This window comes from Pongo pygmaeus, chromosome 12 (genome assembly GCF_028885625.2).
Source record: "Pongo pygmaeus isolate AG05252 chromosome 12, NHGRI_mPonPyg2-v2.0_pri, whole genome shotgun sequence".
Classification (NCBI taxonomy): Eukaryota; Metazoa; Chordata; class Mammalia; order Primates; family Hominidae; genus Pongo; species Pongo pygmaeus.
In genome coordinates this window covers 30551655-30567797 of record NC_072385.2, presented here as the reverse complement: position 1 = coordinate 30567797, position 16143 = coordinate 30551655, and the positions used below count along the sequence as shown (strand labels likewise).

General features: G+C 44.8%; 1 long non-coding RNA gene across 1 annotated transcript in view; it reads right to left on the bottom strand.

Moving 5' to 3' along the window:
- The window catches only part of LOC129025061 (uncharacterized), a 42986-nt gene extending 27182 nt beyond the window's left edge, over positions 1 to 15804 (bottom strand). Inside the window, exon 1 of the long non-coding RNA XR_008497163.1 lies at positions 15238 to 15804. This is a non-coding gene — a long non-coding RNA (uncharacterized LOC129025061). The remainder of the gene's footprint in view (positions 1 to 15237) is intronic.
- Between the last annotated feature and the right edge of the window lie 339 nt (positions 15805 to 16143).

The following is a 16143-nucleotide window of genomic DNA, read 5'->3' as shown; positions in this document are numbered from 1 at the left end:
AGGCATGGAAGTGGTTGATACCAATGACGTGGCTTTTTGTAAAAGCCTCCTCTGGCTGCTGTGTAGGGAAAGATGATAGAGGGGCACAGGAGAAGCAGAGCCCAGTGAGGCCACTGCAGTATTCCTGGTGAGGTTATGCTGGAGGTGGTGAAAAATGGTTGGATTCTAGACATAGTTTGAAGAATTGGCCGATGGGTTGATTGTGACATGTGAGAGAAAAAGAGAAGCCAAGGATAACTCAAAATTTTTTTGGCTTAAAGTACTACCATGTAGAAGTAGAAAATGGCACGTTGGCTCCAGAACTCTATTTTTGGATATAGGAATTTTGAGACAATCCTTGAGCCAAGGGCAGATGTGAAGTGGGCAGTTGGTGGGAGCCTGCCACTCCTGTAAGAGGCCTGGGTTGCAAATCCAAACCCAGTGGTCACAAGCAACTGAAAGTCATAGTACGTCCTAGGGAGCGGGTTCAGAGGGAGGAAGAGCTGAGAGCTGAGAACCATGCCCTGGGCACTCCATCAACCTCCATGTAGGACTGATGAAGAGGAAGCAGGCTAGGAAGCAGCACTAAGGTAGGAGGAGAGCCAAGAGATGTGGTGCCCAGGAAGCCAGGTGAACAAAACTGTTCCAAGGAAGAGATGGTGCGTTGGAGGAGGGCTGCAAACCGAGCATGTGGCTAAGCATGGGGACCTTGACAGAAGCTCACGTAGATGCAAATGAAGGTCAGGTTGGAGTGAACTGAAAAGAGATTGGAAGAAAAAGTGGAGATGGAGACTACAGACCACCATTTCGAGGAGTTTTACCATAAAGAAGAGCTGACAAATGGGGCTGTAGTTCACAGGGAATGAATAACAAGAGGGTTTCTCTTCCTTTTTTGTAAATTGGGAGATATTTCATCATGTCTGCTTGCTCCTGTAGAGAGGGAAGAAATTATGATTTGAGAAAAAGAGGGGACAATTGCTGGTGTGAAGCCCTTGAATAGGCAAGAGGGGACAGGACCAATGCTCAAGTGGAAGTGTGGGCTACAGTAGGCATATGATCAATTCCTCCATGGTAAGCAAGAACAGGCAGAGTACCTAGGTCTAGATTTAGGTGAGTTCCTAGATTTGTTGGTGGAAGCTTGCAGAAATTCTTTTCTGATTGCTTCTGTCTTTTCACTGGAATAAGAAGCAAGTTCATTGGCTGAGAGGATGGTTGGAGGCAAGGAGGGTGAAAATAGCTGTCAAGGAGAGCAGAGCAGACACGTGAATGGATGAGGGGAGTTCAGGAGTGCTCAGGCACCACTTGAAACAAGTGGGCAGGATTTTTCATTCAGACCTGCTGGCTGGCTGTGTGGTTATAGTCAGCCCCATTCAGCTACTCAGTTGCAGGTGTGAAGAGGGTTAGGTTTCATCATGATTGGGGATTTGTAGGCAAGCGTAGTGCAGGGAAAGAGGGCCAGAAATTCTAAGGGATAAGCACAAGAATGATGGATCCCACTGGAATCTAAACCTGGACAAAAAGGAGGCTAAAATCTAAAGGATCTACTACGATGTTCTTCATGAACATAGCTTCTTTCATATTCCCATCTTTAGACAAAAGAGTGACAGCAATACCTATAGAAGCACAAATGTACAGTGCTAAAAGTCTAACAGAGATAAGTTGAAAAGTTAACTGCCTTATTAATTAGCTCCTAGTTAACTTCTTACTAACTTGATTCAGCCAAGTCTGAACTTTGCTAAGGCATCTTCTAGGAATAATGCATTTAAAAAGGAGGGTAATAAAACTCTGGCTTGGGGAAAGAAGAAGATACATTTTCTCATCAAGCTGCCTAACTAACATGGTGGCCTGGGCCTCACTCAGCCTATAAACTGGATCCAGGAGAGATTCTGTTATGCACTTAACGAGGTTTTTAGGTACCACTGGCAGCTGCTTGAGTGATGAGCTGTCAGGTGGTGTAAATGACATTCTTACTCAACCTCCAATCCCTTCAGTGAACAAATAGCAAAGCTCCTGCCCTCATGTAGCTTATAGTCTAGTGGGGAAGGAGGCAATAACAGAATTGAGAAGTAAGATACAAGGCAAGTAAGAGGATAGAGTGCTTTAGGGGTTGGGGTTGGGGATTACACTGTAAATGGAGTAGTCATGGACAGCCTCACTTTGAAAGTGACACTTATATAAATATCTGAAGAAAGTAAAGGGGTGAGCCTGTGAATATCTAGGGAAGAGTATTCCAGGCAGAAGGAACAGCAAATGCAAAGGGAGGAGTGTCCCTGGTGTGTTTAAGGAGACCACTGAAACCGGAGCAGGTGGAGAGGTGGAGCTCTCCTCTGGTCTGTGTGATGAGGATAAAGTTGGAGGTGAGGGAAGAAGCAGAGAGAGCTGCAAGGTGATCCCTGCAGTCACCCAGGTGAGAGGCTATGGGGACGTGGTCAGTGGGGGATGCCATCATGGACCTTCACTCTCAGTTCTCATTCTACCTTTGCAGACCCCCTCAGGGAAGAGACCTATAGGACTTTGAGACAAGGAAAGTCTAAATAATTGAGGAAGTTTGACAAGGCCTCCCTTGAGAACTAACTTGGAGAACAAGAAAACAACAACAACAACAACAACAACAGCAAAGAGTTTCTGGGTTCCAGGCAGGAAGGAAGTCAATAACCATAGTCCAAGAATGGGAGAACTTGGTTGGATTTCTTGATACTTGCAACTTCCCCATATTTATTAGCTTGGCACCCTCAGTGCATTTGTGGTGATTAGCAATAACAATGAAATGCCTCACAGAGATAGGAAGAGATCGGGAAGTCAAGCAAATGGAAACTTTCTTTGCAGCCAGGCTGGAATGGAAAATAACTCACAAGGAACTGGGACCATGGTGACAACTCTGGAAGGCTCTGATGCAATGGGGTGGGGAAGGTGCTTACTGTTGATGACAACTTTCTAGAGGCCTCTGAGCTATCCGAAAGTGATAGAAAACAAGGACGTTGTTTAATGCTTTTCCTGAAAGATGACTATCTCCAAGAGGCCACATAATATCACCTAGCCATCTCCATCTTCAGAGAAGTGCCACCAGCATCTGAATTAACACCTGTTGCATTTTGTGTTGGACTGCAAAATGATGGGAATTTAATTTCATCACACTTTTGCTCATTCCTTAGCTCATATTTTGGATCAAATGGTTCAGGGAGTTCACCTCACTCAAGAAAAGTTTCTAGATGACCCAACCACAATCTAGTTGCTTAGAAGAAGAAAAGACTCAGCCGCAGGTATCAACTCAATGGAGTTTTTGACTTTTACCTCCAACAGTGTTCACTCTTAAAGGTGACTTGATTCTCTTAAGAGCTTCCCAGTCAAGAAGAAATAGAAATATCTAAATAGACTAATAACAAGAAGAGAGACTGAGTTATTAATCAAAAAGCTACCCACTGAGAAATATCCAAGTCCAAACTCTTACTGGTGAATTCTACTGAACACTTGAAGAAAAATGAATGCCAATTCTTTAAAAACTTTTCCAAAAGACAGGAAAGGAGGGAACACTTCTCAACTCATACTGTGAGGCCAGTATAACCCTAATACTAAAGCCAGACAAAGACATGACAAGATAAAAAGCTACAGACCAATATCTCTTATGAATACAGATGCAAAAATTCTCGCAAAATACTAGCAAACTGAATCCAGCAACATGTAAAAAGGATTATAAACCATGATCAAGTAGTGTTGTATTAGTTGGTGTTCTCCAGAGAAACAGGGTCAATAGGATGTGTATATATACATCTGTATGTATACGTAAAAAGATATTTATTATAAGGAATTAACTCAGGTGGTTCTGGAGGCCGAGAAGCCCAGACCCAGGAAAGCTAATGGGATAGATCCAATTTGAGTCTTAGTCCAGATGTCCCAGCTCAAAGACAGTGAGGCAGAAGAGAGAATTCTCTGCTGGGCATGGTGCCTCGCACCTGTAATTCAAGCACTTTGGGAGGCTGAGGCAAGTGGGTCACTTGAGGCCAGGAGTTCAAGACCAGATTGGCCAACATGGTGAAGCCCTGTCTTTACTGAAAATACAAACATTAGCCGGGCATGGTGGTGTATGCCTGTAATCCCAGCTACTCAGGAGGCTGAGGCACAAAAATCACTTGAACCCAGGAGGTGAAAGTTGCAGTGAGCCAAGATTGCGCCACTGCACTCCAGCCTGTGCAACAGAGCAAGACTCTGTCTCAAAAAAAAGAAAGAGAGAATTCCCTCTTACTCAGCCTTTTGTTCTATTTAGGCCTTCAGCAGATTGGATGAGGCCCCCCACCGTGGGGAGGGCCATCTGCTTTAAGGAGAGGAGCCTCTGGTCAAGATTACAACTACAAGTGGCCCCATTAAAGATAGTGATGTGATTACTCCCAGCAGGTTCACAGATCCATGCAAGTTACCCTGGGTTCTTGTGGGAAACCGCTCCTTTCAGACCACATCCCTTTGTCACAGGGTTGTCCTTAAAGATCCACAAGCAAACAGCTACCTTTCAATTGAATTTGGGGAAACCAAAATGCCTCCCCAGCCTCAAATGAGTCCCCTAATCCCTTATTCAAAGAACTTTAGCAAATAAGATCAAAGTTTTGTTTCCCGTAACTAACAAAATGTCCCCACGAGAGACATTTACACTTTGGTAATGAATAAAGTTATACCCATTTCATGCTATACATGGATGAAAATGGAGAGAGGTTGGGTATCTCTGAGGACCTAAAGATAATCTAGGAAGCAAAGGGTGATGAAAAGGAACAATTTTTGATTCTCAGTGTTGGCTTTGTCCCCTCTAATAGCCAATCAAAAATAAAGGAAGATCCCTTATCCTTGGATAAAGCTTTTCAGTTGATAATGCATGTGCATGATCTCATTTGGTCTTTATAAGTAGCTCATAGAAGTAAACATGAACGTGATTCCCATTTTCAGGGAAAGAAAGTGGAACATAAATATAATGATCACCCAAGGCCAGTCTGCTATTAAACAGTAGAGCTAGGACCTAAGCCCAGGTCTCTAAATTCCAAATCATGGATTCTTTCAACTACCCTGATGTGGAAGGACTTTGTCTACTTTTTCCCAGATAGAGGTTTTAAATCACAGCTGGTACCCTTTAATATGAGACAACGATTCTTTAAAAAATAATTTTCAAGGAGTTTCTTAGATCAACTGAAAACTGAGGAGAAGAAGAGTGACAAGCACTCCTTTTATAAATTCATCATTAGAATGCTTAAGTTGATCTCTTGCCCCAAAAGACTGCACCCTATAGAGGACGTGTAAATTGCTACGCCATGAGCCTGTGTTTGAGAATTTGCTGTTTTAATTCAGGCCCTTGATGCAGCAATTGGGTTCTGACAAATGAATTAAGGAGAGTTTCAGAACTGGCCTTTGCTGGAGGGAGGAGGGGTTTGATTGAATTACTCTAAATCCTAGGAGACATGCTAATGATATTAGCATTTGTGCTGCTCGGAGTCAACAGGAATCTGCCTTACCCAAGAGTACCTGTGTTGGTGGCCTGAAAGTGGGTCAGAGATTTTTTTTTAAGATAAACATTCTTCTATTTCCATATTAAACACTATGTAGGTCATTGTGTACCAAAGGGCTCAGTTGATGTTGAAGCTGAAAGAATCAGAATTGTACATCTTTCTGCTACACAGGGTTGTGGTGGCTGAGCAAGTGGCTGTTTTTGATGCAGTAGGTGGGGTGCAGTGGAGATGAATGGGAAAAGAGAGGAAGGAAGAGCATGCCAGCCTCAGATCTTCTCTCTGAGAATCAGAGACCTTGGAAGGTAAAGCAGGACAAGCATGGGGTCTCCAAGGCAGGGCACTTTGATAAAAAAGAAACCTTCAACCCTCATGAGCAAACATGAACTGCACCCCCAGATCACAGGAGGCCTTGGTCACCCCTCTGTCCTTCTCCTCTGGCTAGCTAGGGGACCAGGAGCAGGCCTGCCTTGAGTCTGATGAGGTGTGCATTGAGTTGGGGGTGCAGCTGAGGCAGGAACTGCACATTGTTCAATCAGTTAATTAGCAATGAGATTTGGAATCTTTGCACCTTCTGTATCTTGTAGCCCTGACACAAAACCTGGGGTGCCCCACCCTGTTTAGGACTCTGGCACTGAGGACACCAGATGGGATTGAAGGATCACCTCCACCCTTGCTATTTAGGTTTTCTATGATATTGGGGTTTCTTGCCTGCTTCTATTAAAACACTCCAGTTAGAGAAAAGCCTTTCTGGGAAACAAAGAGAGGTGTGTCATCGTATTTTTATTGAGACATCTGGGGATGCCTTGAAACATACACCTTAAAGGAGTCATACTTCCAAGGCCTGAAAAAGAACAAGTATGTGAAGTGACCTTGACTATGCAACTTCTTTTCCCTGATCTCAATTTCTTTGTCAACTGATGAACTGTTGAACTCAACAAGGATATTTGGGCTTGCTGATATAATGACTGGAGGATCCCTTGAGGACACTATTCTGCTTATACTGCTTATACTGCTGATATACGACTGCAGTAAGGACTCTGCATCCCAGCAGGGCTGCTGATGCCCTGGCCACAGGGAGTGGGCTTTTCTAACACCAATTCCTAAAGAAGACCTTAGTTCACTACACCTGGTTTACCTTTCACCAATGGGACCAAGACCCAGCTCTCAAAGTGAATGTGTCTAACACTTGTGAGCAGCTCTTGGGGCAGAGCTGGCGTGGACACATCTGAGGGACCATCCCGGCTCCAGAGCTTCCTGCAAGGTTGGCTGAGGCCTTCGCTGGGCATCACAGCCCAACTTCTCACCCTCCCAATCCCACCTCCTTCTCCAGTGTTGATCCTGAGAGCCCAGAGGAACTCCAATGGTGGAGATGGGATTGGGGATCAGGCAAAAAGGAAGAGGTTGGACTGGATGACCACTGAGGTGTCCTAAGGCTGTGATGCTAAGTCTGTGTTCACAACCCCAAGGGGTCTGGGCTGCTAACTAATACGACAAATTCCTAAGCCCTGCCTTCGCCAGCTCCACTGACCTGCATTTTTAGCAAGCTCCAGGGCCATTCACCCAACCACTAAGTGAGAGCAGCTGCCTTAGAAGGGAATCCTTATGGTCTTGACTCCAGTATAGCTACAAGGCAGGTCAGTTCTTTGTTAATATTTTAATTTTATTTTTAAATTGTTATTTATTTATTTTCTTGAGTCTCGGTTACGAGACTGGCTAATCTTTGTATTTTTGATGGAGACAGGGTTTCACCATGTTGTCCAGGCTGGTCTTAAACTCCTGGCCTCAAGCAATCCACCTGCCTCGGCCTCCCAAAGTGCTGGGATTACAGGCATGAACCATCATTCCTGGCTGTGAAAGTTCTGAGTCATCTGAGGTCAGTGTGGAATTTGGCTGATGGTCTTCTGGGCGTAAGGAAGAGGGCTGGGGGCACTGGGGAGCTGTATCTTTCACAGAAGAAACTGTCATTTAAAGGAATATCAGCACCCACTGCCACCTCTTCTTGGTCCAGCACACTGTCCTCACTTCTCAGAGTGAAGTGACCTCCATGTTTGAATGGTTTTGCTATTCATGTTTCCTGCAAGGTATGTTACTCCAAACAGATTTTTCTGGAGAGGTAATTTACATAGGTTATATCGAAAAATACAAGGGTCAGAGATTATTTGCAACTTTCAAGTGCAATTATCCAAGGATGTTGATACTCATCCAAAAAAAGAGAAAAACCTCTAATCGGCTATTAAATATTTATAGGTCATTTTATTATTAATTTATTTCGGCAGGAACTCAGGAAAGCACCCACATTTTATAGCTGACCTAATCATTCAGAGCTAACCCTGGCCACACAAAATGAGCATGAATCATATCATGAAATTCTGCAGCAAAAAAACTCAAATCTCAGCTTTACAGTTTTCTTAATTACCATTTGAGCTGGCTTCCAGCTTTGCACCCAAACACACTTTCTCTCTGGTCAGTCCTTGCTTCAACAAGACCGTAGCTAGGGCAGCATGCTGCAGAGACAGGCATGAGGCTTTGCACACAGAGCTCCAGCACTGGGTAGCCCTGTGGCCTGGGCAAGCTACTTGACCTTTCTGAGCCTCACCTTCCTCATCTCTAAAATAGGGCCACTAAACTCCTTCCTTTGCAGGTTTCTTGTAGGGCTTAGATGAGACGGAGTATCCTAGCACATAAGACGGGCTGAAGCACCTATCCAGCGGGACTGGACGTGCCTGAGTGCACAGTAAACAGTCAGATACATCCTCCTGCTCACAGTTTTAGGCAGAATTAAATAAATGCCCAGAGCTGGGGCAATGGCAGAGGAGAGGCTGTGAGGGTCCTCACTGCCTAGTCAGTGAAGGAGAAACAGCAAATGACAGGACAAGGAGACAAGGCTAAGCACCAAATGAGCAGCAAAGATAAATACTCCAGAATTATTACTGCAGAAGCACATGATCTGGAAGGCCCAGAATGGCTTTCTAGAGCAGCGGCTCTCAACCTCGGCCGCACAGTAGCATCCTCTGAGCAACCTAAACAAGGTGCCAAGACCTGAGTCCTGCTCTCAGTGACTCTGATGGAATCTCTCTGGGGTAGAGCCCAGGCATTTGTGTTTCTGGAAGTCTCTCGCTTATTCTAGCGTGTAGCCGGGTGGGATCTGCTGCACTAGAGGAACGTGACCTGAAAACAGCACTTACTTACTCCAACATCTAAACAGCACTTGGCCATTTCCAAGCACTTTCACCTGCATGGCTCAGGAGACCCAGACTGGTGGGGGAAGGGGAGGAGTTTGGACCAAGGCCTGGAGGGCTATGTGACAGTGATGTTTCCCTTCCAGAGAATTCTGGGTCTATTCCTCGGGTTCTGTGGTCACAAAGCTATCAAAGTCACCATTTCACTTCTACCTTAGAGAGAAAAAATAGTTGTCCCTTAAAACAGGTAAATAGTCTTCAACAGTGGGTGGAAATAGCTCCAAGTCTTTGCAGCTCATACCATTTGAGGTGCTCCCTCAAGCAAAGGATACAGAATTACAAATACAAAAACCTTAAGCTTCATTAGCTTTAGGCTAGATCAACCCCTGAGAGGGGGGTCACACGCACTTCGCCCCTCACCAGGTTAGATAATATGCCCGAGGTCCCATGGCCAGTAGTGGGTAGGACTGGCATTGGAGTCCAGGTCTGACTCTGCAACCTCTTCATGGCTACTGGGAACCCCAGTATCAGTCCTATCAGATTCACTAAAATGTTTTTATTTGAATACTGATCCCACAGTGGAAGTTAAACTTGTCTGAGCCCTGACCAACTCTTCGTCTCCATCTGTAGGCACTGTCCCATAAGTGCTTCTCAGGAAGGGGCCAGGAAAAACTCTACCGCCAAGGCCCACCCTTGCACAGCAGCCCCCAGGCAAAGTGCCAAGGACTACAAGGGGAAACCTCTAGTGTGGCTCCAGCCAAAGGAAGGACGTTTATGGGCTGGCCCTGCCAGAACATTTTCTGGGATTTAAAAACAGAGCTGGAACTAAGTCCTTTTAGGGAGGCAGGAAGCCAGTGCAGGAGTTGCTGCTGGCAGAAGAGAGCCTGGGGCCACGAGGAGCCCGCCTGGGGCTGGCAGAGAGTGAGAGAGAGAAGCCCAGCGATGGGATGGGGTAGGGGAAGAGCCAAGGGGCCACCGCCATCCTGGGAACACAGGCCAACCCCAGTGGTGGGGAGCAGAATAATCAGTGTCCAGCCACCTCCACTCAGCCTGTTGGCCTTAAATGTCCTTTCATCCTTGCAGAGGGGAGGTACCTGCTCAGAGTTCATGGATCAGGGTTCACCTGACAGCTCACACTTCCACACCCTTACCCTGACTTTAGACAAGGTTGTTTGTCTCTTTTGGCCCAGGTTTTTCATCTGAAAAATGAGGAGATAATTATAGCTTCCTTGCATGGTGGTTGCGATGACCAGAGAGGAAGTATGCAACAGATTAGGCATGGATTAAGGCCTCAGTGAACCACAGCTATGCTTGCGACACTAGCTTTTTAGAACATTTTATTTATTTTGAATGAATGAGGAGTATCATTGCTTACTCTCACAGTGAAATAGACACAGAGAACTTCAGGGCGGAAATGGGGACCTTGAGACTCCCAGAATCACTGCAGCCTCTAGAATTTAGGGGCCTGCAGATGGTCAGTGGTGGAGAAAGCCTGATGGATTGGCTGGCCTCAGAACTCCAGAGAGCCCATGGTTGAGGGTGACTCTGTTAACTGAAGGCCTGCCTACTGGCAGCCTCCAGTTTGGATTTTAGTGACAGCCCATGAGCCTCAGGCTAGGATCGCTGGCTACAGTGGGCTTGGTCAGAATGCATGGCTCCCATGCTAAGCCACAGTAGACAAGTCATGGTGAGGCTTATGGGACCTTTTCTGCTCTTAAAAGGAGAGGATTCTTTCTGGCATCTCGTTATAGGCTGTACTGATGAGAGGTGCCGGAGTGAGCCGGGTGGGCTGGTGTCCAGACCTGGCTCTGCTGTCCGCCAAGTGTGTGACCTGGAGATGGCATTTCCCCCTGCTGAGGTCCAAGAGGCCTCATTAGCCAAATGGAGGTGTGGCCTGGGTGACCTCCAAGCTGCTCATGCACTTTATTGCACCTATTGCAATAGTCCATGAAAATACATCTAATAAACTAACTTTGGCTCTATTATCAAGCAATAAATACAGTCAACGAATAAATGAATCAATCAACCAGGCATGAAAAGAGGACCCATTAAGGGCTTAGTGTGGTTCTAAACACTTGGGGGCATTCAAGAAAACTTTGCTGACAGTTAACTCTCAGCCTCTCAAGAACCTACAGTACAGCTGGCATCCAATGTCCCACCCACTGCAGTGTCCTCTCCCAATTCTATCACCCATGTCTTTGTTTGAAACTCTCCCGTGCACACTGATCTTGGTCTCTAAATGCCATTTCCATATATAAGAAGTCTGGGCTGCTTGGAGAAATGGCTGATTCCGGGACTGGGACAGGAAAGAACAAGATTGACCTGGATCATCTTGTAATGCCAGAAAGTAAGGAAGTACTCAAAGAATGCTGGGGACATGTTCAAAGGACTCAGGAGACAGAAGCCAGCTTGAAAGGGCTCCCACTGACCAAACACGGGACAATTTAGAGCATCTAAACAAATCATGCCAATAATATATTTTAAGCCATTAAAATAATAAGATTCCTCAAGTCCATGCCTGCATAAATACATAGCCACCACTGGGAAAGCAGTCATGTGTGGTCTGTGCATCACTCTCAGCTGTGGAAGATGGGCCTTGGGCCTGGAACATTTTCTTATGGGAAGATAAAGAGCCTGCATAGCCTGTGCTGGGCTTATCACCTGGGAGGGGATATCGTTCCCTGTTACAAATTGCATGTACACTGCTGTGTTCTGCTTCAGTGTGTGATCTGATGGCTGTCAGATATATCCCCAGCTTTTCGCATTTCAGACCCTACGTGGGGAAGATTTGGGGTCCATGAAGCAGGTTGTGTGTGATCACACTGCCTACATCACCTGTGGAGTGGACCCACCAGCCATGGGGTCCAGTGCAATGCAAGGGGCTAGATCTTGTGTGCACGCTGCTTCTCCCCTGGCTGCAAGTCATCACTGGGCCACTCGAGCCAGGTGTGCATGTTGTCTTTTCCCAAAGACCTCAAATCCTGTCTGGTGTCTTCCCTGGGTGACACTTAGCTACTTTTTAACATCGGCCATATGCACATTATATTCTTTCTTGCAGCCCAGCCTGATGACCTACTGAACAGGGAAATACCCTCAGATAGACAGCAGAGGGAAAGCTCTTTCTTACAGTCAATCACCAACAATGGGACAAGCTGACATCAGGCACTGATACATTGAGAAGGATAATATCAACATGAATTCCTGAATTTGGTCATTATATAATGCTATGGCAGATACTTAAGGTGGTCCTCATGATCCCACCACCTGGTATTCTTTTTTGAGATGGAATCTCACTGTGTCACCCAGCCTGGAGTGCAGAGGCATGATGTCGGCTCACTGCAACTTCCGTCTCCTGGGCTCAAGCCTTCCAAGTAGCTGGGATTACAGGCACCCACCATCACGCCTGGCTAATTTTTGTATTTTTAGTAGAGATGGGGTTTCACCATGTTTGCCAGGCTGGTCTCAGACTCCTGGCCTCAAGTGATCTGCCAGCCTCAGCCTTCCAAAGTGCTGGGATTACAGGCATGAGCCACTGCACCTAGCCCATCTCGTGTTCTTGACTTGTGTGACACCCTTCCCTTGAGAAGGGGCAAGACCTATGACTTTTTTCTAACCAATAGATTATGGCAAAAGTAACTAGAGGTCTGCAGTTATGTGCACATCATTACATGATTGTGTTACGTAAGATTGTAGCCGCTTCCTGCTGGCGTCTCTCACTTTCTTGGTGGTTTTGAAGAGTCAAGCTTCCATGCTGTGGGTTATCTGTGATGGGAGGCACTGAGGGTGTCCTCTAGGAGCTGAAAGCAGCTTCCAGCAGAGATACCACAAGGAGCTGAAGCCCTCAGTCCTACAGCTGCAAGGACTGAACTCTGCTAAGACAGGCAGATTCTTCCCCAAGCAAGCCTTAGATGAGACCATAACCCTGACCCACCCTTGATTACAGCATTGTGCAACCCTATACAAAGAACCCAGCTAAGCCATACCCAGGCTACGGGATAATCCCACTGAAACTAAGGGATAATAAATGAGTGTTGTCTTGAGCTGCTAGGTTTGTGGTAATCTTTAATGCAGTAATGGAAAATGAGAGTGAATGTGTTCTGTAACAGAATGTCCTCACTTATGGAAGATGCATCCTGAAGTATGTAGGGAATCATCATACCTACAACTTTGAAAAGGCTCAGCAAAAAATAAATAAAATAACATAAAACTATATATGTTCACAGAGAGAGAGAGATAGAGCCTATGTGGCAAAATGTGAACATTCTGTGAATCCACATAAAGGATATATAAGAGTAATTACTGTAGTTTTTCTATGAGTTTGAAATTTTTCTAAGTAACAAGCTCACTCCTGTAATCGCAGAACTTTGGGAGGCTGAGGCAGGCGGATCGCCTGAGGTCAGGAGTTTGAGACCAGCCTAGATGGTATGGTGAAACCCTGTCTCTACTAAAAATACAAAAGTTAGCTGGGCATGGTGGTGGGCGCCTGTGATCCCAGCTACTCGGAAAGCTGAGGCATGAGAATCACTTGAACCCAGGAGGCGGAGTTTGCAGTGAGCCGAGGTTGTGCCATTGCACTCCAGCCTGGGCAACAGAGTGAGACTCCATCTCAAAAGAAAAGAAAAGTAAAAAGAAAAGCTCTGCCCCAATCACATGACAACCTATTGTCCTGAACACCATCACATTCTCAGACCAGTCCATATTCCACTGTGTTGGAAAGAGCAGACAGTGAGGAATCCATAATTTCTGATTTTTGATGTCTTCCCAACTACACTCTCCTCCAGCCTGACCTTGGGAATAACTGACACAATCATCATCTCGTTTGTTGACATTTTGTATGTATTGTTGTTTCTTTTGGTTTTGAAAACACGTACCTTTGATTTTATCATTTCCTACCTTTTCTTGCAAGTAAGAGGTAAATTAATCTTATGCCTGATATCCTGTGTTTTGGCATTTTGAACTTGAGCTTGCACTTGATTGTCCATGCTACTACTCATTTGTGTTTAAGGGTTGTGGGTTGGAAAGTTCATGTGAGGCACTTTAGTGAAACTAGGGCACCCCATTATTTGCAGTGTCCCCAAGAGAAGGAAGCATGACTTCAACATTTTTAAATGCACAATTCCTGTAAAAAGTCAGTTGGGTTTTGGAAGAAATGGTCTATTTGATGTGATGGCTCATGATTGTGGTGAAGGTTTAGATCACATATTGGCTCAGGTGCCCCAGGGGACTTGCTCTGAATGGTCCCCAGACCCTAATCAGATATTATGCAAATTTTGCTCTTGAAGACTTGGTCTGAGCAAAGATTTTTTGAGTAAGATTGCAAAAGCATAGGCAACAAAAGCAACGATAGACAAATGGGGTAACATCAAGCTAAAAATCTTCTGCACAACAAAGGAAGAAGCAGTCAAGAGAGTGAAGCAACAACCCACGGAATGGGAGAAAATATTTGCAAACTACCCGTCCTACAAGGGGTTAATCGCCAGAATATGTAAGGAACTGAAACAATTCAATAGCAAAAATATAATAAAAATAATCAGATTTTAAAATGAGCAAATGACCTGAAAAGACATTCCTCAAAAGAAGATATACAAGTGGCCAAGAGGCATATGAAAAAATGCTCAACATCACTAATCATTAGGGAAATGCAAATCAAAACCACAATGAGATATCATCTCACCTCCGTTAAAATGGCTACTATCAAAAGACAAAAAAATAACAGATGCTGGTGAAGATGTGAAGAACGGGCAATGTTTGCGCACTGTTGATGGATGAAATGAACATTTGCGCACCCACTGTGGATAACAGTATGAAGGTTCCTCAAAAACCTAAAAATAGAACTACCATATGATTCAGTAATCCCTCTGCTGGGTAGATATCCAAAGAAAAGGCAATCAGTATGTTGAAGAGATACCTGCACTTCCACGTTCATTGTAACACTGTTCACAATAGCCAAGATATGGAATCAACCTGTGTTCATCAATAGTTGAATGAATAAAGGAAATACAGTATGTTTATACAATAGAGTACTATTCAGCCACAAAAGAAGAATGAAATCCTGTCATTTGCAGCAGCATAGATGGAACTGAAGGTAATTATGGTAATTGAAATAAGCCAGGCACAGAAAGACAAATATAGCATGTTGTCACTCATATGTGCAAGCTAGAAAAAGTTGACCTCATGGAGGTAGAGAGTAGAATGATAGTTATTAGGGGCTGGAAGGGTACAGGGTAGAAGGGGATGAAGAGAGGTTGGTTAATGAATACAAACATACAGTTAGATAGAAGGAATATGTTCTAGGGTTCAATAGCACAGTAGGGTGACTACAGTTAACAATGACATATTGTATATTTCAAAATAGCTAGAAGAGAAGATTTGGAATGTTCCCAACACAAAGAACTGATACATGTTTGAGGTCTTGGATATCCCAATTACCTTGACTTAATACGCATTGCATGCATGTATCGAAATATTACATATAGTCCGTAAATATGTACAACTATTACTTATCAGTCTAAAAACAGATGACAGCTAAGGAAGAAGGGCCTCCAGAGAGCCCGATGGGCCAGGACTGTGTGAGTAAATGAGCTTCCTGAGATTACCTGAGCCTTGGTGTGTTCATCTGCGAGTAGGCCTCTTTCCTGAAGACAGAATAGAGACTGAAGGGTCTGTGCTGCTCCAGGTGATGCAGACAGACCCCGGCGGGGCAGTGCTGGACACTCTCCCCCCACTCTCTGCTGTGCACCATGCTGACTTAGCCACAGGTCTGTCCCCAGGACACTGGGCCCTTGGGAGTCTCTGAGAAGCAGTCATTGGTCTTTCAGCTCATTATGAGCCAATGGCTGGTGTGCTTGTCTCGCGGAAATAATTCCTTTATTCCCAATGCTCCAGTTTTCTGATAGCTTAACCACATGGATGGGTGTTCCTTTCTTTTCCTGGACAGACGATGGCATCGTAGCACTTCCTTAGCATACAAAGCACCCGCAACATCTTCCCTTGTTTGATTGAATCAGACATGCTGGAAGAGTCTGCGGTTTAGGGTTTTGCTTCGAGTTCTGGATGAAACAGATGAATGCCATAATCCCTATTTTTCCTAAAAGGGAGACATGAAAATCTTGCGTTTATACTAAAAAGTGTTTCCATCTCATTGAAATTCAGGCTTGAACTATCCACCCTGAACACGTCCAGAAGCCCTTTCTCTAATTCTGGAAGCAGTGATCTCGGGAGAGAAGTTTTCCATCTGTCTCCTTATGATGCTAAGCTGTTAGTGCAGTTCATTATTTATTACATCTCCTGCTTTATGTTAAGCCATGATTTTCTTTTTTACCATATATTAAGAATTCAGTCGGGTTGGTATAAAAATAGGGTTGTTATCCGTGTCTCCAGACTGACTTTTTGAACAGCATATTTTTTGGGGTAGGGGAGATGGTTATAATCATTCCCAAACTACTTTCATTCTTATCCAATACTTAATATTGACTCTGGCTATTCACAATAATACTGCTTCT